At 34.6% G+C, this 27,249-nt stretch overlaps 1 protein-coding gene across 1 annotated transcript in view; it reads right to left on the reverse strand.

The window, feature by feature from the left end:
- LOC138715806 (diacylglycerol lipase-beta-like) overlaps window positions 1–8,002 on the reverse strand; it is a 255,695-nt gene extending 247,693 nt beyond the window's left edge. The window contains exon 1 of the mRNA XM_069848895.1: window positions 7,855–8,002. The gene's annotated coding sequence lies outside the window, so the exon portion shown is untranslated. The remainder of the gene's footprint in view (window positions 1–7,854) is intronic.
- Between the last annotated feature and the right edge of the window lie 19,247 nt (window positions 8,003–27,249).

Here is a 27,249-nt window from a genome sequence, read left to right on the forward strand (position 1 = left end):
GACAAATATTCCATATGTGACAAATATGTATATGACGATTTCGGTATGACCAATAGTAGGTGTGTCCAATGAAACGTGACCAATTTTCCTAGAATCTATTTACCCAAACACCAGCGAATTAAATTACAGGTATTGTACTCAGAACACTGCACACTAATTTAACAATACACTGCTATAAATAGCAACAATGATGAACTATTACATTTCGAAAAAAAAAAACCAAGCAATATAACCTATGACCATGTATTGTGGGTCCCTATCACCACGGCATGGCGCGTCCTCAGGTTGCGGATCGAGGAGACGGCCTCCAAATATGGAGGGTAGCTGCGAATATATTGAATAAGCAGTCGCGGACAGCCGATGAGGGGTGGTCCTCCAGCTTGGGGGTTGGGCGAAGGGCTAACAACCCATCACCGTAAAAAACAGCTTGTTACGAAACCTTCAAATAAGCCTCGGAATGAAACTGATTCTCTGGCACGACCACAGGAAAGGAATCTCAGTGAAACGTATAGCAGAGTTCGTATAGGTCATTTTTTGTCAGATGCGTTTCCAATTCACTGTGGGCTAAAGCAAGGAGATGCATTATCACCTTTACTTTTTAACTTTGCTCTAGAATATGCCATTAGGAAAGTCCAGGATAACAGAGAGTGTTTGGAATTGAACGGGCTACATCAGCTGCTTGTCTATGCGGATGACGTGAATATGTTAGGAGAAAATCCACAAACGATTAGGGAAAATACGGGAATTTTACTTGAAGCAAGTAAAGAGATAGGTTTGGAAGTAAATCCCGAAAAGACAAAGTATATGATTATGTTTCGTGACCAGAATATTGTACGAAATGGAAATATAAAAATTGGAGATTTATCTTTTGAAGAGGTGGAGCAATAGTAAGAAATATAAATGACACGCGGGAGGAAATTAAACGCAGAATAAATATGGGAAATGCCTGTTATTATTCGGTTGAGAAGCTTTTATCGTCCAGTCTGCTGTCAAAAAATGTGAAAGTTAGAATTTATAAAACAGTTATACTACCGGTTGTTCTTTATAGTTGTGAAACTTGGACTCTCACTTTGAGAGAGGGTGTTTGAGAATAAGGTGCTTAGGAAAATATTTGGGGCTAAGAGGGATGAAGTTACAGGAGAATGGAGAAAGTTACAAAACACAGAACTGCATGCATTGTATTCTTCACCTGACATAATTAGGAACATTAAATCCAGACGTTAGAGATGGACAGGGCATGTAGCACGTATGGGCGAATCCAGAAATGCATATAGAGTGTTAGTTGGGAGATCGGAGGGAAAAAGACCTTTGGGGAGGCCGAGACGTAGATGGGAAGATAATATTAAAATGGATCTGAGGGAGGTGGGATATGATGATAGAGACTGGATTAATCTTGCTCAGGATAGGGACCAATGGCGGGCTTGTGTGAGGGCGGCAATGAACCTCCGGGTTTCTTAAAAGCCAGTAAGTAAGTAATATAAACTATTAAATGCAGTAATAAATACTACCGCAATACTACCATCGTCCGACTGGATAATTTCCATTTCCCACCAAAAAAAAAAAAATGTCATGTAATCTAAGCGGAATTATTGCTTTCAAGTCACTGTACAACAGGTACGTACAGGCCTACTTTTATTCAGTACAGTACGTAATCATCCACAGCTGTTCACTGCTTCCTAATGACAACTAGATCCCCGAACCATTGCGGGCTACAGCATTATCAACAAAGAACCAGTTTCAACAGAGAAAAGCAGACTTGCTCGCAGCTTAAAAATCACTTACGGCGGATACCAAGTGCACGTGCACTAAGAAACTCTGTGTGAGAATACAAGAGAGGTTCGGTGCACAGATAGGAAAGGCTATCGCAGCAACACTACCAAGCTGAGGGATCCCACAGTTTACAACGGAGATGAAGGAGTCCATTCTGTGGTTTAAACACCGTTAAGACAGAATGTGACACAGTATAAATTAGCAGATGAGTGGCTGTGCCAAGAACTGTTAGCTCTGCAACTCTTCAGAGCAGGCGCTCACAAGTACAGCGGTACATGGTTACATAGCTAATATTGTGTCTACTTTCATAACTCAGTAATGTCAGAACGGATCGTGAACAAGGACATTTTACTTAAAAATAAGTAATGTAGTTCTATTTTGCATGAACTTTCGTCTTAAGCTCCTTGTATACGACAAAATTTATATCACATTCAACTATTCACAAGACTTTTCAAGACTTATCTATTTATTCATTAAGGGGAATCGGACGTTATCGCATGCAAAGTAATGGTAAAAATAGCCTATCTTCAAGCAGTCATAAATGTAATACTATTTATCACAGCTCTTTCATTTTTTTAGTGATATATGCATACATATTAAGCTTTAAAATGAAAAAAGAATTCTTAATCTAGTGTAAATCCTACCCTTAAATTAACTGTTAAATTTAAACATATTTTTTATATAAATGCACTACATATCTCTGATTAGGTACACTCTATTCACTTATCATAGCACAGATTGAATTAAAATTTTGGCCACTTACTGCTAATAGATACTAAAACATACCCTACTAAAATTATTAAAATATCTGTAATACTATGGGCATAGGGCTTATACTAATATTCTTTTTTTTTTTATTTATTCACGGTGATGATTTCTATAAGTCCTATGCCCATAATATTACAGATACATGAATAATTTTAGTAGGGTATGTTTTAGTATCTATTAGCAGTAAGTGGTCAAATTTTCAATTCAATATGTGCTATAATAAGTGAATAGAGTGTACCTAGTCACAGACATATAGTGAATTTATAAAAAAAATTGTGCTTAATTAAAAAAAGTTAATTTAAGGATAAAGATTTACTCTAGAGTATCCATTCTTTTTCATTTTAAAGCTTAATATGCATAGACACATAGCTAACAAAAATGAAAGATCTCTGATAAATAGTATTATATTTATGGCTGCTTGAAGATAGGCTATTTTTACCATTATTTTGCATGCGATAATGACCAACTCCCCTTAAAGATATCAGCTCAAAGAATTTGAGTGACCACAAGGGTCTTGAATACAATAAACATGTACAGTATAATCACAGTCTACTATATACAGTCGCGAAGCTTGAGGTGATTTTTTGCAAATCTCATGATAAAGCGCTCCAAGCGGTTAGCAACTAGAAACAATAGACTGTCCACGGCGTTGCTTACGGTCCACGGTCGACTTTGGACTGTGTCGTATTTCCATCGAGCGCTAGCTCGTTGCGTATTTCACATTGATGCTTGTGAAATGTTCGTTATTGGTTGTAATGAAAATTTTAATGTCTAAAATACAATAATTGGAATAATAACTTAATATTTTACTAGAGACGTAGAAAAATTAAGTTTGTTTTAATGACATTTATTGATCACGTTTTATTTTCAATTCTGGTGGGATTATTATTGCTTAGGCCTACTTTTGTTTTTAAGGATATGTTTTCAATTATAGCTGTTTATTTTGTTGTTATTTTTATTTGTTACTTTACTAGAGACGTAGAAAAAGTCTGTTACAATAAAATTTATTGATCACGTTCATTTCCAATTCTGGTGTGATTATTATTGCTTAACCTCATCCCACTTTGTTAACTACGTAAGCCTACACTACAAGTACCGGTACACGTAAGTTACTCCATTAATTCATATTTCCATTATTATTGTTGTAAAGGGAAATGCAAATTAATATTTATTGGTTTCATAGTTAATTATCGCTATAATCTTGAATGAGTGAAGCGATTATAGTAAATTTCAGTTCGTTTTGCACAAACAAAAATAATATTAACCTATTTCTTGCAGGTATCTTCGAGTTTATGGTGGAATTTAATATACTTCATTAAAATTATAAATTAACTTTATGCATTTAATATTTCAATAATGGAAGGAAGGTGTTAATTTTTCCAAAAGAACACAACGAAAGTGTAACATATTTTGTCGTCTACTAGGAGAGAGATCTGCGATGATGAGGCGATAGTAGCGATCCTAGTGGTGGGCAACTAACCATGTTTGCATTTTTACTACATATTGAGCTTCGCGACTGTATATAGTAGACTGTGGTATAATGTGATTTGAAACATTAGAGAAAAAAAAGTTAATTGTTGAAGGCAAATATTTAAGTGGATTAATTGAAATAGAGATGATGATGTAATATTTGGAGAGAATCCTTGATAATATTTATAAGGACATACATTACATAATGCAAAGGAAAGTGAAGTTCCTTAAGATAATTCCATGTAAATTTTGTAATAGAACCTCTACTGGCAAACAGCAAACCAATGACAGACCATTGTTTAAGAGGGACGTTGTACTTTTGAGAAAGATAAGTCAGACAAGGTTCATACACAGTCTAGTATATACAGCCACGAACAGCGTATTCCGAATCTCACCGGTCCGGTGGCATCAGTGACGTCACGTTGCAACGAAAATAAGGAACAAAACTGCTGGAAGAATCGATGCTGTCATGGCGACCGTGTAAGTGGTTATCTGTGCTACGCTAGCAAAATTTTGCGAAATTTCCGTACTGCCATCTAGTTCAAAGAAAAGAGATCATAAACAACTTATTTCTTGAACCGGTAGTAATAACTGGTCCGTTGACATGTTCGCTCATAACCCATTAACATATTGTTTTTACGTTGTGCTCATTACAAACAATACAGCAGAACACACCGCCATGACACAACAGTGCACGATGTCATTCGTCTGCTAATTCCCGCCCTATACAAGAACCAATCAGATTCACTGATGGCGGCTGATGGAGACTGCCACCACCTCTGCAAGTTGATGGCACCGGTGCGACACCGGTGGAGCATCATGACGTCATCGGTGGAATTCGGAACACCGTGATGCCATCGGATTGCTCACCGGTGAGATTCGGAATACGCTCGAAGCTTGAGTTGTGAGGGTGCTAGGAACAATAGACTGTGCAGGTACTATTTCGCATTGTCTGTAATGAGGCGATATTGGAATTTTGAAACCTCGCGCAAAGTTTAAAGTAGCCTTTGCTGCTACCAGAAATACCTAGCTACCAAAAATTCAAACAAAAGGAAACCCCTCGCCCTCAAATATTTAGAGGGTGCGAGGCAAAAAATATTCGCCACTTCAAAATCGCTGTGAGACACGACACGATAACCAGAACCTGCAGGAACTACATCGCTGGTAAATGACTCTGATATTTTCGCAGGCGACTCAATGGACTTCGTTCCACCGACACGCGATTCTCTAGGAAGCCATCTGTTCACCATTAAATATCAGTATACAATGCACAAAACTAGCACTACACAACATTTCCATCTTAAAAAAAACTAGTACGTTACCTGAACGTTTGAAAGGTAATTCATGTAGACTAACAGATTCCCCAAAGCCACCACTAAGAAACACGCAGTCAACTGTTTTAAGCTTTCTTCAACAATATGATAAAGAAGCTCGTCCACAATCCATACAAAACTGCCTCGTCATTTCGTAATTTGTCTGTAAGCTGACATCGTTTTTGGTGGAGACATTCTGAACAGCTGTTGCCCTATTTGATTACTTTCTTCAAACACTCCTCTGTTCACCAATGCCGATGGATTTGTCTTGCTGCTACGGACGAATTCCACTGCAAACTGTTTCGTTCGAGCGCTGATAGTGATTTCATATGTTTCGTACGCTGTTTACAAATGGCACACACAACAACGCTGTCCTTTTGTTTATTTTTTTTTAATATGACGCATCTTCTCTGTGAAGGTTACAGGGTAGGTACAACACATTTATGCGATGTTTCGGCCATTTTCTCAACCTTTTTGATTATGAGGCTCCTCACATTATTGTAGTGCGATCTCTTGGCCTAACTCTAAGGTTTAGAATTAATTGTAGAGCATAATATAAAACCGTAGGCCTAATGTGAAATTTCGTACCAATTTACCATTATTATTATTATTATTATTATTATTATTATTATTATTATTATTATTATGTTCGTACAGATTCCTGCCTAATAACTCTGAGTATAACTATGATAAAAAATGCGAGCACTTTAAATGTCGAAGCCTGCATGCCAGACGTCATGATCTCGATTAGGCCTACTTATTCTTATGTAAGGTCCTTAAAGGTGACATTAATTGTCAATCTATCTTAAACAGTGTCAGCCTTCGTATTCCTATGAAGGACATGAGACATCACAAACTCTTCTATATTAGAAATTCTAAATCTTCCTCGCCGGTCTCCAGATGTATTAAACATGCTAACTTACATGTAGGCGATTTCGATCCATTCAATGTACAGAAGTATTAGAATATGGCAATGTCTTTGTTAATATTATTTGCATAATCCTTATACACATATTAGTAGTAAGAATCAACTCCTTCCCTTATATTGTATAGTATTAATTCTTGTAAATTAATTATTGTAATCTATTTTCTTAATTTTGTTGTTAATTCAAGTATTTAATTTGTACCGTAGTTGTTCATTTTAATGTATTAATTGCATCACTGTGCTGGACTTTTATTAGCCAATGGCTGTTGTCCAGCACATAAATATCAATAAATAAATAAATAATAAATTATTATTATTCTTATTATTATTATCGGTATTATTATTGTAATCATAATCACTATTATTATTATTATTATTATTATTATTATTACTATTATTATTATTATTACTGATTATTACCATAAATTTATTGAAGTGGATGTAACTGCAAAATTGAAGGTGTTAACAATGTACATGCACTGTCAAAAATCTTACATTTTCTGAAATTACAGATTTGCTACATTCAGGAACATTATAGGTGTATTCTATAAGAACTTTAAAGACCAGCGCCAAGACCAGCAACAGCCAGTTCTGAAGAAGGCCCATAACAGGCCGAAACATGAAAAACGGATACGATAGAATTTAACACGAGAAAGACATATAATACAAATTCGGAAGTGATATAGTGTTAAACGTTGTGTAATCAAGATATACAACTTTAAAAAGCTGAAAAAACAGCCTTTATGATAAACATTTATTATATTCCTATTAGTATTTAATAATTAAAATGTGAAAGTTAGTACCTTGATAACTGTGTTCAATGGGAAGAATATGTTTTTCAAGCCTGTAGATTCTATTTATATCAGACTTTATGGCGGAAAAGTTTTAGTATAATTTATTACATTTCTGCTGTTTCGATATTTTGTTTTGGTGCACACATAGGCCTAACCAGAAAATCCAGCGATAAATAATAGAATATTATTTTCCGTTTTAAACGTTTAATAATAATAATAATAATAATAATAATAATAATAATAATAATAATAATAATAATAACAGCAATTACTATTCATATTATTTATTGGTGGTGATTCATGTTATTATTCGTTTATATTGTGATTATTTATAGATTGTAATAGTGTCCTCGAAGTATAAAATAAAATTTAAGCCTCGGAGAATCCTAGGATTTGCTCGCGAAACCCCTGAGAAATGCTGCTCTAAATTATTTTAATATCTTATTTAAGGCATTAACATCACACCAAATAAGGAGTCACTGAATGTAGTCCTTGTTTTTAATTACAACTTTTATCATTACAAGTTTACTTTCTGCCCTATTGAGCACAATTTAATATTGTAAGTCTATTTCAGCTGCTTCCACTCAATATTTTATCGCTGTAAAATTCCTAGGTTTATTTATAACGCAACAATATGAGTAAACAAAAAACGCTGTGTCACTGATATGATAACTATTTTCAACACAAACAATGTATTCAGTGTTCACATTTAATCCCGAGGAGCTTCTTCAGAGTAATGGAGGTCGTAGGTAAAATCCGGTACACAGAATCAGTGCGATGGCAGGGGTAACAGGAGAGCCTGACACACGCTTACCTGGTGCCGTGGATGTCCTCTCACGATCAGCACACCCGCTCCACAACCACACGCGGCGACAACTCCTCACTGACTGCCAGCCGCTGCCGTTTGCTGCTCGCCGCTCTCCTCTCGTGCACCTCCGCCGTTGCCACCTCCTCCGCACGATTGTTATCACATTGTTGTGATTCCAGGACTGCCAAAACAGAGTCATCCGTCAGTAACACGGGAGAAGGTCTCTTCTACTAATCATATAGGCCTCTAACAATAATGTTTATCTTATCTTGACAATTAGGCACGGAATTTTATCATATCTCATCTGTTATTGGCAATTATACACACCATCTTGACTTATTTACAAACAGTGATCAAGGTACACTGGCTGCATGGTCTTATCGTAACACTAGCCGTACCCGTGCGCTCCGATAAATATAAAGTAATTACATAATTAAAATAGGACATTTGATCCAGGGAACATTCGTGTTTGATAAAAGGATAAATAGTTTATTATGTTACTTAATTTAAAATTGCATTTAAAAAATAAAAATGCTATCATTTTGATCCAGAGAGCACTCATTTGGTCATAAAAATTATTTTAGGAACTACAATAAACTTATGTACAGAATAGCCTATCAAGTTTTCCGTGCATAAGAAGCTATTTTAATCTTACCTGTCCTCGATTCACTCAGAAGTTACTGTAATAACATTATAGCATTATGTCCATCTAGAGAAAATACACTTTCCAATGGTGAATTAATAATGAATTATACAAATCGGTTAATTTAGCTTCCGATCTTCATACAAACACATAAACATTGTCTGTAGGCTATGTTTCATAGCTTTCGATTGTTGTTGTCCAAGGCCCCTTATAGACGAAGTCATTTTTTTTTTATTTCATTACACCGCCTTAGATGGCGTTGTTATTGTAATTTTGAAACTCATTTATATAATTAAATATCAGTGCTATCAAAATTTTGCATGGAATAAAACTTATCGGAAATTATTTTTAAAGAAATTTTTGTTATGTAATATTTTTCATGAAAATTAATAATAAGGGAGATATTTCGATTTATTTAATTCAAGCCACCTTATAACCCCCCCTCCCTTTTAAACAAAATATTTTGAATGCATATAGCCTAAATTCTAAGTTACAACGAACTTAATTTATATTTCAATTTTCATATAAATCGGTTCAGCCATTATCGCGTGAAAAGGTAACAAACATCCAGACAGACAGACAGACATACAAACAAAAATTTCAAAAAAGCGATTTTCGGTTTCAGGGTGGTTAATTATTATGTTAGGACCAATTATTTTTGGAAAATCTAAAATTACCAGAAAAATTTCGGCTACAGATTTATTACAAGTACAGATTAGCAGTCAGTCTGGATTTCTGCTTCTCAATTGTTTATTATAGAAACCATAAAAAAATATGAACTGTGATGATACAAAAGTTCGAATATGAGATTTTTGCAGATAATGCCAAGAGAAGGTTCTTATTTAGCCTACCTATAAATTTACAACAAGCTTTAGTTTCGAGAATACTTATTTAGGTCAATAAAAACCTCGAGTGATATTAATTAAGGCTATTTCGCTAATAATTAATAAAAACAAGGCACTATCGTAGTTGGCATGGCCAACTATATTCTTTCAAACGTATGTAATATTTGAGCCGTTCAGAGCAGAAGTGGTGTTAGTCAAAATTGGGTACTGAGGTTTAAAGTAAATATTCTGTAAAATACAGTGCAAAGTAGCGATTGATATGTCCTTCGTGCTATCCACTGGCTACTAATAGTTTAAATAAATTGAATATTAATTGCTACTTTGCGCTGTATTTTATAGAATGTTTACTTTAACCCTCATTACCCATTTTTTACTTACACCACTTCTGCTTCCAACGGCTCATTTATGTACAGTACAAGGTGCCACATTTTCAGTGACTCAGTTTAAGGTGGTACCACAGTCTAGTATATACTGTCGCGAAGCTCAATACGTAGTAAATATGCAAACATTAGATAGTTGCTCACCACTAGGATCGCTAATATCGCCTCATTACAGGCAACGCAAAATAGAACCGCCACAGTCTATTGTTTCTAGCACCCTCAAAACTCGAGCTTCGTGACTGTATATAGTAGACTGTGGTGGTACTACATATCAATTATTGTTGAGGGAATGAGGAATTTGATTACTACTGTTGTGTAGACTTTTTAAACTAATAGCGAGTACTTGATTTTTTGTCATTCACTCACAAGAAGCCAGTTATGTACAGTAGACCAATTATCGACAGAGTCGTTGCCTAGAGTGCGCCGTAGGAGGCTAGTCTACGTTACACCCCTCGATGAAATGATTGATATTTTTATCGGGATGCCACACGGGAACCGGAGCTCCCGGAGAAAAACCCTGTGTTACCTAGTTCAGTGGCATTCAACCTGTTTTCTCCGCGTACTCCCAGAGACGTTTTTCCACTCAAGCTTGTAATCCCAAAGTTGTTAAAATAATAATAATAATAATCCATGGCGCTACAGCCCATGAAGGGCCAAGACCTACCAGCCGGCTGCTGGCCTCACGGCCACATGCCGAAGCAGAGGTGGACGATCATCCAACCAGAATGGAGGTATCGTGTGGTTAGCACGATGAGCCCCCCAGCCGTTATAGCTGGTTTGCGTAACCGGATTTCGCTACCTATCGTAGCTCCCCAAGTGCATCACGATGCTGGGTGGGCACCGGTCCCATACACTGGTCGAACTTTCATGAGACAATTTCTTCCTCCATGAGGACTCGAACCAGCGCGCATTCCGTAACGCGAGTCCTAGACAGGATGTCTTAGACCACGACGCCACGGCGCGGGACCCAAAGTTGTTAAGCTTAATCCAAATTATACATAACTATTGTTGTTTAGTCAACTGTTCGAAGACAGGTCTGACCTCACAAGTGATATCAAGAAGGTACCACTTAAGAGACAACTAGGCCAGGAGATAATGGGATAGGGTGGCCAGTTCCTTTCCCCCTCCATTGCATACATCGCCGACTAGTTGCATATTACTCTAATCAGACTTCAGATGCATACAAACAATTGTTCTTCCTCTGACACATATCGTCAAGTGAGATGTACTGCCTGATAATAGATGTACATATCAGCCAGAACCTCAATCAGAGGGTACATAACTGTATCTTAACTAAATTAAACTCAATAATTTATTAATTAATCACCCAATTTTTAACTTAAAAAAGAGAGAATCATGCTATTAAATAAATAAATAAATGAATAACGTTACATGTATCGTAGAAAAGATTTATTTATTTATTTATTTATTTATTTATTTATTTATTTATTTATTTATTTATTTATTTATTTATTTATTTATTTATTTATTTATTTATTTATTTATTTATTTATTTATTTATTTATTTATTTATTTATTTATTTATTTATTTATTTATTTATTTATTTATTTATTTATTTATTTATTTATTTATTTATTTATTTATTTATTTATTTATTTATTTATTTATTTATTTATTTATTTATTTATTTATTTATTTATTTATTTATTTATTTATTTATTTATTTATTTATTTATTTATTTATTTATTTATTTATTTATTTATTTATTTATTTATTTATTTATTTATTTATTTATTTATTTATTTATTTATTTATTTATTTATTTATTTATTTATTTATTTATTTATTTATTTATTTATTTATTTATTTATTTATTTATTTATTTATTTATTTATTTATTTATTTATTTATTTATTTATTTATTTATTTATTTATTTATTTATTTATTTATTTATTTATTTATTTATTTATTTATTTATTTATTTATTTATTTATTTATTTATTTATTTATTTATTTATTTATTTATTTATTTATTTATTTATTTATTTATTTATTTATTTATTTATTTATTTATTTATTTATTTATTTATTTATTTATTTATTTATTTATTTATTTATTTATTTATTTATTTATTTATTTATTTATTTATTTATTTATTTATTTATTTATTTATTTATTTATTTATTTATTTATTTATTTATTTATTTATTTATTTATTTATTTATTTATTTATTTATTTATTTATTTATTTATTTATTTATTTATTTATTTATTTATTTATTTATTTATTTATTTATTTATTTATTTATTTATTTATTTATTTATTTATTTATTTATTTATTTATTTATTTATTTATTTATTTATTTATTTATTTATTTATTTATTTATTTATTTATTTATTTATTTATTTATTTATTTATTTATTTATTTATTTATTTATTTATTTATTTATTTATTTATTTATTTATTTATTTATTTATTTATTTATTTATTTATTTATTTATTTATTTATTTATTTATGGCTATAACAGGGCAAAGCCCCACTTACAATAGACAGTACAGATATTCGTTTGAAAAAAAAACTTTTCTTATTACATTATCAACTTAAGTGGTTATGATCTGATAATGAAATATTTAAGGTCGCTTTTTTCTGCACACCAGCTCTCGATTCTTAGTCGAATTTCCTGAGTGCGAGTATCAGAAGTGAGTTTCGATTCAAGCGATTTCTGTGTATCGTTTTTATTGATGTCAATGCAAAGAAACCCTGAACAATTTTTCCCTTGAAATTATTCATATCTGCTTCATAGGGAGCCAGATTTGCAAAGAAACCCTGCTCACACATGTAAGTAGAGGATAATGGCAGAAGGTGTGAAATGCAGTGTCGCCAACAAGATTCTTAAAAACCCGCTGAAGAACAGTACAGAAACCGCTAAATTGCTATACTGTCGATGTAAAATCAGTGTAAAATAAGATTATTTTACCGCTGTGCGTTTAAAAAACCACTAAATCCCTATATGAGCAATATAAATTTCATAAATTCTACCCGCTAAATTAAAGCTACTGTTTCTTTATCAGCGTACATCGCTGTCAATTCTCATTTGTTTTACTGCCATAACTCGATTCAATATTTCTACATGGCCTTCTCTAAATATCGGTTATTGAACATGTATGCGGCGATGTGCGTCCTGAATTTGCTTCAGAAGAAACTCACAGCGATCTGCGTCGCGTCCAAAGATCTACGTTGGCGATCATCGCTGTAAAGAAACCATATCTTTACACTGACTATTACACTTTTACTACGTCACACTGCTTTTGACCAATAAAACGGTACGAAAGGACGTCTTTCAACCAATCATAGCTGCTTATCGCACAATTTTATCGCGTCCCTAGCATTTGTTTCATTTTATCGCGTCCCTAGCATTTGTTTATTTTTATCACTACCCTAGCATTTGTTTCTTTGTTTGCCAACATTTCAAACTGCACTGATCTGGCCGTCAAAAAACAGAAAATTACAAACCACTCCAGTCGATGTACAGCAGTTTCAAATATGACTCGCATTGGCATTCAAGAACAAGAATTAATAAAGATCACTGGTCATAGCAATGCATCTTCCCTGAAACCCTATTTACAAATAAATGAAGAGCACCATTCGGAAATCCTGAATAAGTTGAGGAATACACCATGTAGGCCTACATCAACGAGTTCCACTTCTTTTACGCACACGTCCAATATAACATCAACTGAACCACCAACCACTAAAACATTCAAATTTGAAAATTGTATCTACTTTCAATAATTGTTTCTTTTAAAATTATTCATGTTTATTGTTTATTTCATCATCCCTAATTAAAACTTTTCTAACACTCGTTTATATTATTTAGGTTATGTTATAGCTTCTGCTATATGATATTATGAATAGTCACGTATCAGAGATTGTTTAATATTAAGATTTATTGAAAATCATCTGTCAAGTGACGTTGATTACTGGGATCGGGATAATTGAAGTGGAATGCAACTGTTTTAATAAAAATGAAACTGAATCAACAAAGCCTTCTTGACCAGTAACCGTCCACAGAGTTCAATGAAGATTCCATAGTTGGCACAACTGATAAGAAAACAGCTAATCATAACACACTACTGCCATCTACTAGCGTAATATTTACTGTATAATGTTGAGATGGTACAAATTTGAAGACAGTTTTGTATTTTCGTAAGTAAATTAATATTTTTTTGTATTGGAGTACTTCGTTACTTCTAATCTTTATATACTTTCTTCTAATCCTGTTATAGTCAATTAAATCCTACTCGAGTTTTGATTTTCTCTAGATAAATCAAAACCTCTAGTGAGATTATTGTTGAAAAAGCGCCAGATCTAGCAGGTAAACTGCTCAATTGGCAACACTGGTGAAATGTGTCGAAATTAATTAACCGTGAAACGCTGTTGAGTGCAGTTATACCGCTATGATGTGGTATTGCTTACTTGTCTATCAATGTAATTTTATTTAACACATTGTCTGAAATAAAAATCTTTATTTTATAGCAGTTTCATTGTTTAAAAAGTGCAAATGATCCGTTTTACTTCGCCATATCGGTATTACCACATTTACGGTACAGTTTGAAACACCATATACGCCTATAATAAAACTTACACATTACGGCCATCACGTATGGGTAGTAACGTCAAAGGCAAGTGAAAACCCAGCGAGCTTCCAAAACGGAGATGATGTACGTCTACTACAAAACCCTGTATAGGCATATTCCCCCTCGGTTAATCTATTCGGTCAGTTACTTACGGGTTGCAAGGCTGAAGAATTATTCATGGACAAGAAGTTCTTGTTTTTATGATCTATTAAACCTGTAGATCAGGATGGGATTTGCTACTACACTGCCAGTCCAGAGTGGACAGTGACGGATCGCTTGTAATATGAGTGCACGCAGGAGTCCTGTGTTTAACTCTGAATGGTACGAGAAATATTTTTTGTGTGCCAAAAGACGGGAATGGGCGTTGTTTATCGTGTTTAGCGTGTGGAACATAGGTACACATCACATTAATTACTTACTTATTTACTTACTGGCTTTTAAGGAACCCGGAGGTTCATTGCCGCCCTCACATAAGCTCGCCATTTGCATTGGTCCCTATCCTGAGCAAGATTAATCCATTCTCTATCATCATATCCCACCTCCCTCAAATCCATTTTCATATTATCTTCCCATCTACGTCTCGGCCTCCCTAAAGGTCTTTTTCCCTCCGGCCTCCCAAGATAACACTCTATATTCATTTCTGGATTCGCCCATACGTGCTACATGCCCTGCCCATCTCAAACGTCTGCATTTAATGTTCCTAATTATGTTAGGTGAAGAATACAAGCGTGCAGTTCTGTGTTGTGTAACTTTCTCCATTCTCCTGTAACTTCATCCCTATTAGCCCCAAATATTTTCCTAAGCACCTTATTCTCAAACACCCTTAACCTATGTTCCTCTCTCAAAGTGAGAGTCCAAGTTTCACAACCATAAAGAACAACCGGTAATATAACTGTTTTATAAATTCTAACTTTCAGATTTTTTGACAACAGACTGGACGACAAAAGCTTCTCAACCGAATAATAACAGGCATTTCCCATATTTATTCTGTGTTAAATTTCCTCCCGAGTATCATTTATATTTGTTACTGTTGCTCCAAGATATTTGAACTTCTCCACCTCTTCAAAAGGTAAATTTCCAATTTTTATATTTCCATTTCGTACAATATTCTGGTCACGAGACATAATCATATACTTTGTCTTTTCGGGATTTACTTCCAAACCTATCTCTTTACTTGCTTCCAATAAAATTTCCGCGTTTTCCCTAATCGTTTGTGGATTTTCTCCTAACATATTCTCGTCATCCGCATAGACAAGCAGCTGATGTAACCCGTTCAATTCACATCACATTATGACGTGAAAAGACATTTTACATACATTCTTATTGATGATTGTGGTACCGACGAATTATGTGGGGAGAAGGCGAAAGGACTGACCTGTATATTTTCCTATCATCAGGTCTGTTATGGATAAGGAAATAGAACACAACTTTATAAAATAAAGATCACTATGACAGATCTACTATATCAGTTCACTGTTAAGTTCCAAGATCTGAAACAAATGAAAGAATATAGTAAGCTCTTTCACAACCCCTACTCATATAGTATACCTGATGCTCCACACGTATTGTAACGTGAACTTCTGATATTGTAAAACAACACATGGCTGCGCACGTCACGAATTATTATATCGTGCATTGCCAGAAAATGATTATCAACAAATTCGCTTTTTGCAGGATGTATTGTGGCGATCGTCCGTTTGACTTATCATTGAGAACAGTTTTTCAGCAGGCTAAATAACTAGAAAAATAATGGCGAAGAATCAGTAGAACGGAGAAAAATGCTCTCCGTCATCAGAACTCGAACCCAGATTGAATCCCTCTCATTTTTAAGTTCTACCTACTGTGTTCCCCTTTGTTGACCTACCCTCGTGTACCATGTCACAGTTCGAAGTGCATAATCTCTTCCTCATTCCACGAGGCCTAGTCTCCAGACAACAATGCAATTGATAGTCGAAACAATTCACAAGACAGGCTACGACGCGAATCGGAGTCACGTGGTTATCTTGGTCTAGTCATGGCCATCTTGATAATCGCCTAATATAAATACATGTTCAAAGTTATAAAAAAACAAAGGAACTGCTACATTAAACTCATGTTAAACGTATTCAATGTTGGCCATGTTATGACTAAGAATGTGACACATACGACGTCACACATCAATATGACGTCAATGAGGTTTGAAATTGTAATGAATAATAATATAACATTACAGACAATTAGATTCATATGGAAATTAACACCACAGTTCAATACTTCAGAATAAGTTTATTAGATTGTTAAATTAACTCTTTCTATCTTTATACTGCTGGAAGGACTTCTGCAACCTATTAGACCTACTCCATGCAATTCAATTAGTTATAACGTGATTTCTTTTGCAGTCGCTAGATGACAGCATAATAAACTGATAAAAGTTGTTGCCTTGAAAGTCAATTACGCTGATCAATCTGTTATATGTGATCAAAGGTATCGTTCGGGTTAAGCGCGATTCACACGGTCAAATAACAAGCATCGAGGATTAAGTCAATCGTAGCAGCGACGTATCTGTATGTCACGAAACTACATATTCCCTACGAAGAATTTTTTGGCTTAGCAGTAGAGCTTCCTCCTCGTTACAAAGACCGGGCTTCGAATCTCTCTATGTAAAGCGTACGCATGTAAACACGGCGTACACGATGATTCCCGAGCTATTCCGAGGTGGGACTTCTGAACAGCGACCAATTTCCGTGTCAAAGGGTGTGGAAACAGAATCCTTAGAAAAATTTCTGACATCCAGTTGTGGAAAATGGACAAAGGATAATTCGCAAAAAGAAAACAAAGAAATAGAAGCATGTATCAAGAACCGAACATCACAGCAGTAATAAAACGTAGACGACTGAGTTGGCTAGGCCATATTCTGCTGAGAGATGAGACCCCTCTATTAAGGACATCCCTCTATTAGAACCATGTGGCAGACGTCTTCTTGGAAGACCTTAGCATAGGTGGAAGGACCTGCGAGGTCTAGCAACTACAGGAAAATCTGTTGAGTCAGCTGGAAATAGACTAATCCATTGCGTGTGAGGCCAAAAACCTTTTTACATATAAGTATCAGATAAAAACGAAACACTTCCAGTACATAAACAGAATTCATAAATTACTTATTTTTGTCTATGTCTACGTTGAAGCTAGTTCAGTCCTCAATTGTGTACTGAAATGAAAACAATGGTAATGATTGCAAAGCAATAGCATAACAAATAAGTGTACTGTATGTTGAAACTCCCAGTGACGTGTGAGATTGCCACATTTCTTTAGCATGCGCAAGAGTAATAATAGTAATATATTGTTTACCTCTCATTTGGTATTCATCGACTTTGTAAAAGCTTTGACAAAGTAACTAGAAATGAATGTCTTAGAGCAGGCCTGCACAAGGTTTGCGCTCTCCGAGCCGGCTCACAGCTCATGAGCGGAATGCAGATATTAGCTGCGCTCTGTATAAGGGTGGACTGGAAGAAGGGGTGATCTCGTACAAAATAAACACAAAAGGAAGTACTATTACGAGTGTTTATGAAATGAATTCCCGTTCAGTGTTTGCAAAACTATATTGGACTATTATTAATTAATAAACAAGTATTTATTTTACAGAAGTAATAGAAATTCTATAGCTACTTAAATGTACAATATAATTTTGTTATATTTTTATTTATCAGTATATCAAAACGAGGTTTTATGCTGTTGGCAGCTGAAAGGAACAGTAGCCTACTGATCATAATGAAACATCGGTTACAGATGTTCGATGTCTGCCTTTATTAAAGTTGATTACAGAAAACAGTTGCTCACAAATATAAATGTTGAGCCAAACATAGCAATCATTTTCACAGTCAGCCTGTGTAGTCGTGGATATTATTGCTAATGTGTAGTCTTGTAAAACTCAACCAGGCTAGTAGTATTATTCAAACGATCTTTAGCCCTTAGGTCACATTGAAGATCAATAAGTTCGAGCTGTAAATCGTTAAATGTTAAATGTTATGTTCCGTCTTTTAGATTCCTCCATACTGTACTGTAGCAGTAGGTAAGCAACGTGAAACAGTTACTTAGAATAGGCCTACACACTGCACTCCACTAGATAACTGAGTGGTCGTTTCCCTCTCCTCTACCTATAGCAAGTCTATGTCATTCTAACGTATCTTCCTCTCCGTTTCGGCGAGCGGTAAACACGGCTCTGCCGCTCCGAAGGAGCGCGCGCGCTCGTTGAGCGCTGTTTGTGCAGGTATGTCTTAGAGTTTTATCCCGCGACAATGCATACAATAAAATTCTCTCTTCTATCTGTAGTTTACATACTGTAGTCAGAATCAAATTGTCAAAAGAACCGAACGTAGAAAATCGAGCTGGGCTTCAATAAATCAAGGTGTCAGAAAATGTGGCATTTCCTCCGTTTTGTTCTTTATACAGGGCTTTTTTTTTAACTTCCCAGTCTAAATAACTATTCATTTCAATTAAATTAAATTTGAACAAAAAACACGTCAATTTAGATATTGAAGAGGAAGTTTAAAATCAGTGTTAATTACATTTTAGGTTTCACTCTCTTACCCTTTGAAATTTCAAATGGCACCTCTATATTAAACCTCAAATATCTAAACCTGAAAGAGTATTCAATTGTTTATCATTCTCATTCATTTGTTCTAACATCTTTTGTTTTTTATCGTCGCCTGGCAACCTGGATTATTGTTATTGTCAGTTGGTTATGGAATGAAAACAGTTTATTTTTGGTAAATTCCTAAATTTAATTAAATAAGTTATGAGTAATAAATATTCCGTACTTTTTTAACACTCTATAGATAGACAGAGACACTTTGTAGCAATAAATTCCAGAGTCGCAGAAGCTTGAACGGTTGTCCTAGATCAGTAGCACAGGACGCAGATAGACTGACAGACCCTGACCTTTGTTCGTCGATAGCGAGTGATTCAGATGAAACAAGCGGATATGACTTTTGACTCGCCGAGCGCTGTATTCCGACAGCCGTCCTCTCTTATCCTTCGGGCGTGGTGCAATAATATAACAAATTATAAGTGTTACGTAATTATGTTCTGCAACATTATCTCAGAACTTTAATTCGTTACAATCCGGGAGCAAGCCGACAGAAATTCTCTAGTTGAAAGCTTGTTTTCATTTTTTGTTTCTAGTTAAAAAAAAAAGTGATTTAAATATAGTATTACTAGTGGCTTGTGCAGCAAATGCTGCAAACTAAGTTCATTAGAAGTTCAAATTAAAATTTTTCAAATTTATTTTCAATGAAGAATGCCAGACATTTTGGAAGTTATTTGCTTCCATAATAGTGAAACATACTCCCTCTGAATGCTTTTTTTTTTGCCAAATACTTTTCCTTGAACCTATCCATCTTCAGTTTTTGAGTTTCAATGCGAAACGCAAGTAACAATGTTAGAACGATCAGAGAATTTTTCATGTGGGATTAATGCAGTAGTTATTTCAGGTCATTGCGGATTATAGGTGAGAGTTAAGAAAAGTTCAGGTTCGATTAAACCAAAGAAATATTAAATTAATTTTGATTTAGTTTCAAGACGCAGCTAAAATAGGAAATATGAATCGTTACTACCTAGGAAAATTAGAGAATCATGCATATAAATATGTACATCACACTGCCATTAAATATATGAAAAAGACCCACATCACTTGACTAATAGCTATAAAAATATTTCATTTTTAATAACAATATTGTTACCTTACGTAGGTTTTTATAGTTTTCAGTAACATTATATATAGCTGTTATTCAGTAAATTATACAAATGAATATCTAATTTAAAATATTCTTTCTCTGCGTCTACTTAGGCCTACATAAAACCTTAAAAGGTTTCACTTTCATATCATCAATATAGCATTAATGTGTGTACTGTAATTAGTGGCAAATAGGTATACTCACATAATTGCATTAACTATAATAATATTTCATTTTAATGGTAATAATCTCATTAAACATTCTTAAGTTTTGTAGTTCTTAATATCCAATACACAGCTGTACTCTGAAAACTACAGACCAGAGAATCAAACCTGTAAATTATTTTTACACGCCATCTGATCTCTAAATATGTCAGCAATCCTGCAGGTCATGGCCTTCGTGTAATATTGTTTATTCTAGTGTGTGTTTTGTTTTATTCTAAAAGCCATTATTTCTCAAAACTGACGACAGATGGATTTTGGAAAATAGGGAAATGATGTAGGAAAATTGACATTTTACTACTATTTTTCTGAAAAACTTTGGGTTCCAAGCTTCAAAATGAGGAGTCATTTATTAAAATCCGTTCAGCCGTTTTCCCGTAATTTCCATTACCAGTTCAAATTATAGGCTATATATAGATTTTATATTTATTGAAATAGATCTAATAATATATTCATTTCAGTATTTTATTTTGAATAAACTTTATTTATTCAGCTTTCTCCAAGTGGAGGCTGCCTACAAGACAAAGCTTACCATAAAATTGTATTTTTTTAATAAATGGTAGGTAAACAATTATAAATAAAAAAGAGAAAACAATGAAGAAGGAAAGGGAAAAGAAATAACACAATTACAAATAATTGAAAACGATTAAACAAATCATCATTAATTCTAGAAGAAACTGCAAATCTTCCTAGTATCCGTTTTATTTTTATTTTATTGGGTTATTTTACGATGCTGTATCAACATCTCAGGTTATTTAGCGTCTGAATGAAATGAAGGTGATAATGCCGGTGAAATGAGTCCGGGGTCCAGCACCGAAAGTTACCCACCATTTGCTCATATTGGGTTGAGGGAAAACTCCGGAAAAAACCTCAACCAGGTAACTTGCCCCGACCGGGAAAGAAACCCGGGCCACCTGGTTTCGCGGCCAGACGCGCTAACCGTTACTCCACAGGTGTGGACTCTGTCATCAGGTGATCGCAGTCATCTATTCAGCATTAGTTGCAGGACCCAACTTAAGTGGGCAGATCGCCATAGGAAAGAGGTCAGTCTATTTAAGAGTAGATATGGTTTCTTAGAATGTTATAGATTCTTTCACTGCAAACAGAGACACTTCAGTAACAACACTTTGTCATAGACCAAACTTGGCAATGAAAACATGATGACAATGAAAACGTGACAACATCGCTTCCTACTTATGCGGGCAAAAATAGACGATTAAACACAAAGGAAACCGCTTGTTTAATAAATGAACGCAGCAAATATACACTTAAAGATAGCATAAACGCCGCGCCGCGAGCTGGGTTGCACTTCTAAGGCTCATTTTGTACAGTTCCAAAACAAACAATGGCCCGACCCTTGAAGTTCCTTACACAGCACAATTCACACCACCAGGATCTAACAACGGTTTTGAACCAAGTATTAGTGTATTGGAACAATACTGCAGGAAGGTATTTTACAACTAATCAAAAAAACCCAACATTAATCTGAAAAAAGATAAAATGAATGCCTAAGACTAACAAATACGATACAGTACAAAAACCCGATTATTTTATTTATTTATCTATTTATTTATTTACTAGCTGTACCCGTGCGCTCCGCTGCACTTGTTAGAAATAAATATAAAGTAATTACATAATTAAAATAGGACATCTGGTCCAGGGAACATTCGTGTTTGATTGAAGGATAAATTGTTTAATATGTCACTTAATTTAAATTGTATTTAAATAATTAAAATGCGATAATTTTGGTCCAGAGACCACTCATTTAGTGCAATGATAATTCCTTTAACATATTTCTTAATTGTTATTACATGCAAATAATTAAAACATGATCATTTGGTTCAGAGAACATCCGTTTTTGGTGCAATTTGGTCCCATCAAAATTTTGCTTGGAATGAAACGCATCGGAAATCATTTTTAAAGAAATTTTTGTTATGGAATATTTTTCACAAAAATTAATAATAAGGGAGATATTTCGATTTATTTAATTCAAGCCCCCTTATAACCCCCCTTTTAAATAAAGTATTTTGAATGCCATGTAGCCTAAAATCTAAGTTACAACGAACTTAATTTACATTTCAATTTTCATATAAATCGGTTCAGCCATTATCGCGTGAAAAGGTAACAAACATCCAGACAGACAGACAGACAGATAGACAGACAGACAGATATACAAACAAAAATTTCAAAAAAGCGTTTTTCGTTTTCAGGATGGTTAATTATACATGTTAACACCAATTATTTTTGGAAAATCGAAAATTACCAGAAAAATTTTGGCTACAGATTTATTATTAGTATAGATTCATTTATTTATCTCTATAACAGGGCAAAGCCCCAATTACAAAGACAGTACAATTATGACAATTCATCGCAAACATTCTGATAGCTCTGTGCTAGCGTGCTTGCTTGCAGACTGCAAAGTTCAAGGTTCGGATACTGAAGAGGAAAAAGTTTTTTTTTTTAATTCATTACGCAGATTAATTTCCTTCACAATCATTTTACGTTTACATCACTATTTATAAACATTCATCTACGATCAGTTTTCATCGCAATTTTTGTTTTTCAAATGTCTTTCGGATTACGACAACAATCGAAGTAAAATTAATTTCAATAACTGCCAAAGTGATCTCTTGTGTACCACTGCTTTGAAGGACTGAGCATGCGCAGTGAGTTGAATCCGGAACAGAAAATTCAGGCGGACCATTTTTTTTTCTAGAACTATAAATACATATTCATGCCGATCCTTAACCTGTGCATTACTCTTGCCTAATACTATTTCCTTTCTATAATTTAATAAACTCTTATCAGTTAATACTGCCCAAGATTTTTAAGCGTTTGAAATATTTTTAGATTGTGTCTGTTTCGGGTATAGGCTTATATACAATTTTTCCAGACTTAACAATGCGAGTTTTAGTCATCTATCTCATCACACTGATAACCTGCACATATAGACTTGCAAACAGTCCATGACAACAAACGCGTTATTTTACACAGCCTTCGTGTGGCAAGTAATTTCCAACCACGCCTGTTTCATTATTTGCAGCCAACATTTTTGAACAATAAAAGCTCTGAGTAAACGAACATTTTTCTGCGGTCCCTTCTCGTCTCTTCCCGCTCATGGCTTTCAAACGTTTTCATCAAACAGTTCACAATATGTTGCGAAACTTCCTTCGATTCCTGCATTACCCCAACACACACCATATTATGTCCTCCCTTTTATTAAACATCCGGGTTGTGAATATTCCATATTGTCTTTCTGTGATGTCCGTTTTGTAACTTTGCCTCTATTTTTAAACAACGTTATTTTGTACAGGGACATCATTTTATTTTTACTTCAAGTTTTATTGTACCTGAGTTTTTGAATGTACTCCACTCCTACCCCTTCTACTAACGAAGTTCCAACTGTCCTCCACACAGAACCAAGGCCGCATATAGTAAGCAGTACTCAGTGAGTAGAGTACGTTCCAGAAAATATGTTCGCGTTTTCCAGTGACGAAAACTTCCAATATTGAATCATATTTTCGCACAGGTACTGTCGTCCGTTTGTCTACGTCGCATCCCGATTTCCCCCACCTGCTTCTGCTCGCTCCACTGTAAAGACTAGTGGCTGGGCTGTCTTAGCTCTTTTCTGAAAACATTAATTTTTGTTAGGAATTGGACGTCTATGTAATATTATACAACTGTTTAAATAACTTAAATAAAAGGGCCTAGTTAAGTAATTAACTGTTACGTGATTTCCCCCCTTTCTACGATCCACTTGGGCGGACAGTAGATAGCATGTCTGAGTAATTTTATCTGTGCGGGTCGGGCAGAAGTGAAGACTGAATTTACAGTACGTAAGGTACTCTTTTACAGAGTAGGTACAGAATTATTTCAACATGAGTTACTAAGTATGAAGGACGAAACTGGTAATTGGAATTAGATGCAATAGTCTATAGTGCTATAATATGCACAAAAGAACTGAAGCCTGTATCAAAATGAACGGCCACCATTTTCAAAAATGTTTAAATATCCATATTATGATTATTTTTCATTTTAACTTCGTTCTCTATATTGTACGCTAATGTGCTGTAGACAGTATAATATACACTGCATAATGAATACGTTCGCATGGATAACTCAGTTCGTGAGTAAAAACACTTATTGTTAATACTGTACTGTATTTTGATTAAACAAAACCTAATGAAAATCATCAAACTCAAAATTGCGATATTTCCTAGTTTACGTAAATGGATGAACTACTTTTCTTCCCTCTTAAACCTAGTAGAGTGATTTGTTTGTATTTTACGCCAGTATCATCGAACTCCAGTCGTGAAAGGGGGTAGCAAACGGTGTTTCCGGTTCTCAAATTTAATCCAAAGGTATAGCCAGATTAATATTAAAAATGTTAGTAAAAATAAAATGATGTCCCTGTATAAGCATTAAATAACATTAAGGACAAGAAACAACCTATCTGACTCCATGACTGATAGTCACATTGTTTATGCTGAATTTTATTGTATTGTTGGAATATTTTTGTATTGTATCTTCGGCAGTCTCTTGCATTGTAACATATTGAAGAGACTGTCTCTTTCAATGTTCCCAAAAACGTTAATATAGCCTGTAAATACAGGGTGAAAAGGGTATAACTACATTAATTTGAACTAGTAATAGATGTCAATAAAACTAGTAGGTAAGTTCGAATACCCGTTTCTCTATCTATAGTGTAATGGAAAAAATCGAGTTTCTATTGAAATAATGGAAGTGGATACGTTGCAACACCGCGATGTTTAATTCCCGATAAATTAAAAACATATCTAGGTACTCATGTTTAGTAAATTTTGGCATTCTTCTTAACTGAGTTCACCTTTAAAATTCTACGAACAGCCTGGCATAAGACTTGCTACTGCTGAGGTACAACGTAAGAACGCAGATAAACAGCGTACACTTCCAGAGCAACCTGTAAGTGCAGCGATGCCAGATTTCTCTGAAGGTTCCATCAAACTGTTTATACTTGTTTTTTTGAAAGATGGGATATGACAGGAGCGTTGCGATCGGAAAAACAACTGAATGTCACATAGCGTGGTAGGCCCGTTGCTATGGTAACAACGGTTGAGTTGCCAAACTTACAGTTCCCATGTGGCGAGTACTTAATAGCTCTCTTGGCGACATTTATTGTGCACACAGTGTTAGCATTGGTACGTTTCGTCTTTGATTTTTGTATTGTTTTCTTGCCTTCGCGTCAATTGTCAATGAATGTTTTAACGTCAGCCATCTTAACGACAATTGCTAGCTTCCATCAGCTGGCGGCGTGTAGTCCATATTGGCAACGTGGCACTGTAGTTCCAAGCTCGGCCGCTTAACTGTCATGTCCCATGTTCAAAAAAATAAGTATAGTAAATGCGTTTTAATCGGTTGATTTTGTACGTTATTACACAAATAAAGCATTTTTCCAAGAAATGACAAAGGAATATTTTTTTCGATTTTTTCTTCACGTTGATATCTTACCACTCATATGTCTCAATACCCAATAGTTTTACCATAAATGGGATTCAAACTTCAGTCACATTTTTTTTTTTCGGTTAAATCGTTACTGAAATACCAAAATGACGTTTGACTTTTTTGTTACTTACAACTTAAAGATTCTGTTCTTTAACTTAATGCAACTTATACCCTTTTCTCCCTGTATTAAGCGGGTCTCTAAATTAAACACTCTTTTCATTTATACGGGTAGTTTCAAGCTGAAAAATGGGTTCGTAGAATCCATCTTCCTGAAATGCTTTCTGATTTGACTCCCGAAGTAAATTTTCTGCTTGTCTTCAATTGATTCTTTAAATTTCCAGGTCCAGAGTCCAGTTCAGAGGTCAGTTACCTCCGTGGTACTCTGTCCCCGTCAAGGCCACTGCAGCCATCTTCTTGAAGCCAGACACTCGTCTCACGCACATGTTGTGTGAGATGTAGAGTTCTTCTCGTATTCACATCCCAACGACAAGGCTTTGAACCTCTGATCTCGAACACGAGAACCCGGTACTGCAAGAGCTTGCCTCGCGGGCCGCATTCCTATCAAATCGCATTTCCGGAGAGAGGGTCTCGTTCCCGGAACGCAGGTGAAACGTAACAGCGATCCCTTTTTATTTAATGTAGAGTACAACAGCCCAAGTTGGTTTCTCGCGGAATAAAATCAGCATTGCATCTCCATACCATGGAAATCTGTTCTTCAGCAATGGTTTGCAAGTTAGGCTGCAACTGTCTAAAATAGTAACTTGTATGCGGGATTCAGAAGAGTGTTCTCGATGGTCTAGCATTCTATCGGATACCAGATACCAAGCTAACCGTTGTACTCAAGGTTCGTCGGTTCAAATCCCGCAAAGGAGATGGATTTCAAAGCACGGTAAACTTTTATGTAGCATGGCTTCTATCGGGAGAGAAGAAGGTTTGTCAGCTTTAATCAGAGCATCTGCCAGATACCTTCATAAAAATATTAACGAATAATCTACATACATTGTCTTATACCGAAACAACGAATAATTTACAGCACATACCTTTATTGTAAAAAAATGTTCCGATAGGCTATCTATTGTTCTTTTTCAAAGCAATGGCGAAACGTTGCATGACTAGCACATTCAATACAAATTCAAGATCAATTATTGTTCCTGTATAATTCCTATTACTAACTAATTTTTTAATAAAAAAGGTCGCCCTAAATAAGAGTTCGAATAGATCGGCCTACTAATTAATTAATAAAGAATAATCATTAAAACCAATTGTGTGACAATTTGAATGGATAAAGAAAACATTAAGATAAATGATATGAAAACATAGGAAATCATTTACAATAAAAGTTTCTTGGGTACAAATGATTACTAATTATAGCTAAAGATGATTTTAACACATGAGATCCCATGGCATCATCAATCGTTGCATCAGAAATTTTAAATTGTTTAAGTCGATTTAAAGTTTCACGTGGGATCGTGCCACGGGCACCGAACATGAGCCCAAAAACTGTCCAATGTGTGAT

This window comes from Periplaneta americana, chromosome 15, assembly GCF_040183065.1.
Source record: "Periplaneta americana isolate PAMFEO1 chromosome 15, P.americana_PAMFEO1_priV1, whole genome shotgun sequence".
NCBI lineage: Eukaryota > Metazoa > Arthropoda > Insecta > Blattodea > Blattidae > Periplaneta > Periplaneta americana.